The following is a 4,680-nucleotide window of genomic DNA, read 5'->3' as shown; positions in this document are numbered from 1 at the left end:
CAGGTCCACTCATACTGTCACAAAAGTTAAAATTTTCTTCTTTATGGCGAAGTAGTAGTCCATTGTGCAAATGTCCTTTGGTGGTCTTACCCACTGCCCTACTGATGGACACTTGGGCTGCTGCCAGATCTTGGTGATTGTAAATAACGCTGTAATGAACACAGGAGTGCCTATGTTCTTTTGAATTAGTGTTTTGAATTCCTTTGGATATATCCTTAAAGTGAGATCACACCACCTGTCATGACACTATACTATGAGACCATAGTAGTCAAAACAGCATGATACTGGCATAGAAACAGAAACATAGATCAATGGGACAGAGCAGAGCCCAGAAGTAAAGTCACACCTTCATAGTAAATATTTAATAGGGGAAGCAAGCACATACACTAAAAATAGTTTATTCAATAAATAGTGGGAAAATTGAACAGGTGCAGAAAAATGAAACTATACCACCTTCTTATACCACACACAAGAATAAATTCACAATGGATAAAAGACTCAAATGTTAGATGCAAAACCATAAAAATCATAGAACAAAACACAGGCAGCAAAATCTTGGACATTGCTCATAGCAATGAGCAATATCAAATATCTTAGATATTTCTCCCCAGGCAAGGGAAACAAAAGAAATAATAAACAAATGGGGCTACATCAAACTGGAAAGTTTTTGCACAGCAAAGGAAAACAACAAAGAAAAAAGACAACCCATGGCGTGTGAGATAATATTCACTGATACATCTGCTAAGGGGTTAATATCCAAAATTTATAAAGAACTTCCAAAACTCAACAAAAACACAACCCAATTAGAAAATGGGCAAAGGACTTGGATAGTTCTCTAAAGAGGACATACAGTTGGCCAATAGACACATGAAAAGATGCTCAACATCATTAGCCATGAGTGATGCAAGTTAAAACCACAATGTAATATCTCACACCTGTCAAAATGGCTACGTCTATAAATCAAGTGCTGGCAAGGATGTGGAGAGAAGGGAACACTTCTGCAACGTTGGTGGGAATGCAGACTGGTGCAGCCACGGTGGAAAGCAGTATGGAGTTAAAAAGTTAAAAGTGGATCTGCTTTTGACCCAAATATTTTTAATTGCTGGTTGGGGTCCATGGATGTGGAGTCCACAGATACAGAGAGCCAATTCTACAGGCACATCCCACAGAACATATTCCTGATGAAACTTTTTTAAATCTTTATTTCTTTGTAGTGAAATATACATAACAAAATCTACCATCTTAACTATTTTTACGTGTACAGTTCAGGTGTGTTAAGCATAGTCACGCTATTGTGCCACCATTGCCCACAACGTCTACATTTGGCAGAAATGAAACTCTGAACCCGCTACACAACTTCCTTTTCCCACTGCCCGGAGTCCCTAGCACCCACCATTCTGTTTCCTGTCTCCATGATTTTGACTACGGTAGATGCCACATAAGTGAAGTCATACAGTATCTGTTTTTTTATGTCTGGCTTATTTCATTTAGAATAATGGCCTCAAGTTTCAGCCACGTTGTAGCATTCCTTTATAAGTCTTAATAATATCACATTGTGTGTATATACCAACCACATTTTGTTTACCCAGGCATCCATCCCTTCATGGACACTTGGCTTCCTCCCACCTCCTGACTGTTGGGAATAACACTGCTGTGAATACTGGTGCAAAAGTGTATCTTGAAGACCTTGCTTTTAATTCTTTTGGGTTTATGAGAAGTATATCCAGAAGCGATATTGCCAAATATATCATTCTATTTTTAATTTTTTTGGTGGAACTACATACTATTTTCCACAGCAGTCTCACTACTTTACATTCCCAACAACAGCGCTCAAGGGCTCCACTGTCTCCACATCCTCAACAACACTGGTTACTGCTTTTTGCAAACAGTGGCCATTCTAACACCTGTGAGATATATCATTGTGGTTTTTATTAATTTTCATTTATTAATTTTATTATTAAATAAATTTTAAAATTTATGTATTGATTTTTATTAATTTTCATTTCTCCAATGATTCTTGACTTTTAAAACCCAAAGTTCATATCATCTATATCCCTTTATATATTTTCAGTTACTTTAGTATTAGAAAAAATATTTATGTCCCCCAAACGATGTGATATTTTAACAACATGATGTACAGGAGGTCATGTTACCTTCCAAATACATAGATAGAACGTTACAATCACAGACATTTTTTGAAGTGCCCTGAGTGTCAAAAACAGGACAGGTGTTTGATATCACAGCAAATACTCATTGTGAACTCTGTCAGCTACTGTATATGCTAAAGGCTTTTTTCCACATTCAGCCTTTCATGTGTAGCCCCGGCTTCCGTGCTGTGTTATGAGTCCCATATCAGATGAGAACACACTGAAGAAAATTGTGGAGAAAGAAGCAAAACAAGTAAGACAGTGATTATGATAGGCAAGAGGATAATACTATACACGAATGTATTATTTATTAAAACCATATTGTCCAGTGGTCTGAAAGCTATGATTTAAGCATTTTATATTCAAACATGGTACCTTGTTGTTATACATGGATAACTTATGTTTTTGTTACATTTTAGGAAATTGGTTGGAAATTTGGGGTTGGCATGTGCATTGTAATTTTTCCTATTTAAAAATAATTGGGAAAGTGGGCTCCTGTTCCTGAAGAATGACTAGTTTTCAGGAAAGGATTACTGATTTTTACCTCTATTTGGAACTGAAAAACACTATTTTTGAAATAGTCACAAACTTACAGAAGATCTGGAAAAACTTTTACCCTGACCCATTTAAGAGTAAGTTGCTGAGTTGATGACATTACTCCTAAAAACTTTAGTGGTTCCTACAAAGAAGGAATTTCTACATAAGAATACAATCATCAAAATCAGGAAATTGACAGCAATAGATTACTACCATCTAATCCTGGGACCCCATATAATTTTTACCATTTGTCCCAGTAATGGTCCTTGTAACAAAGGGACCCAAGGTAGAATTACAGGTTGTATTTCATTGCAAGGCCCCTTTAGTCTGGAATATTCTCAATCTTTTCTTGACTTTTATACCTTGACATTTTTTAAAATTGTTAAGTGAATTTATACAGTGTTCCTTAGTTTGGGTTTGTGTGAAGTTTCCTAATGATTGTATCTTTGGCTGGACCCCTATATACAATGAACAAATGTATACCAAGAGCTAATAAAACTAAAATGCAGGCTCTAGGGGTAAGAAATGATTTAAGACCCTAAAAGCACAAAAAGGAAAATAAAATGGATTTGACCAAAAAAATGTCTATTCACAAACCCCCCCAGGGGTTAATATATAGGACATACTCCCTGAAATTAACAAAGAGAATATTGAGCATCCTGTGATTTTAATTGGCAAATCACAGAAAAGGAAGCCAATGGTCAACAAATGTATAATGAGATGTCCAAACTAACTACTAAAGGGGTAATGAAATTATAATGAAATACCACTTTACACTCTTCAGAACAACAAAAAATCAGGTAAAATCATTAGGAAAATGGGTAAAACATAGTGAATTCATACAGTGAAATACATTAGAGCATTATAGGAAAAAACATTACAAGCCCATGATACCAAAACTAGATTTAATACCTGGTCTAATTGCAGATTCAACTTCTCCCAGAAATGGAGTCTGAATCAACCAATAAGGTGATTTGTTGCTGTGGATTCTCTGTCACTCCTATAGAAAAAAGAGGCAATCTCCATTATTAAATAAATAAACAAACACTTCCCGCTTCCTTCCTTCGAAGAAAAGGTGTCCTGGCCCCCAAATAATCCCTTTGTTAATAGTTCCCTTGCTCTACCTTCTTATAAAAATCCTCCATTTGTACAACCCCTTGAAGTGCCCCTCTAGTTTCTATTTATATGGATGCTGCCCAATTCATGAATTGCTTTAAAAAGTCAATTAGATCTTCAAATTTACTTAGCTGAATTTTGTTTTCAACAGAGGTTAGTTGGAAACTACTTAAACTCAAATACTAGGACTTCTGGCCAAGACGGAGGCATAGGTAGACACATTTTACCTCCTCACACAACCAAAAATGGACACCAAATTTAAAAACAAAAAATAACCAGAACTGCCAGAAAATTGAACTGTATGAAAGTCTGACAACCAAGGAGTTAAAGAACATACATTCATCCAGACCAGTAGGAGGGGCAGAAACTGGCAACCGGGTGGAGTGGACTGGGGCAGGCAGACCCACATTTGCATGTGGATAGACTGGGAGGAACAACTGGAGAGCAAGACAGGCCATTCAATCCAGGGTTCCAGTGGGGGGAAATAAAGGCTCAAAACCTCTGACTGAAAACACCTGTGGGGGTTGTGGCAGTGAGAGAAACTCCCAGCCTCACAGGAGAGTTCATTGGAGAGACACACAGGGTCCTAGAATGTACACAAATCCACTCACTCAGGAATCAGCACCAGAAGGACCCAATTTGCTTGTGGGTAATGGTAAGTGACTGGAATTCAGGTCAGAGCTGAGCAAGTGGCATTGTTCCCTCTAGGACCCCACCCTTACCTACAGCACCGTGATGCAGCCATGTAGGTTGCCCTGCTCTGGCAAATACCTAAGGCTCCTCCCCTTAATACTAACAGGTCAGCTGAGACAAAGAAAATAGGGCTCAAATGAAAGAAAAGACCAAAGCTCCAAAAAGAGAACTAAGCAATGAAGAGATA

Source organism: Sturnira hondurensis, unplaced genomic scaffold, assembly GCF_014824575.4.
Source record: "Sturnira hondurensis isolate 20B ecotype Veracruz unplaced genomic scaffold, ASM1482457v3 Scaffold0008640, whole genome shotgun sequence".
In the NCBI taxonomy this organism is placed as follows: Eukaryota; Metazoa; Chordata; class Mammalia; order Chiroptera; family Phyllostomidae; genus Sturnira; species Sturnira hondurensis.
Note: the sequence above shows the minus strand (reverse complement) of the source record.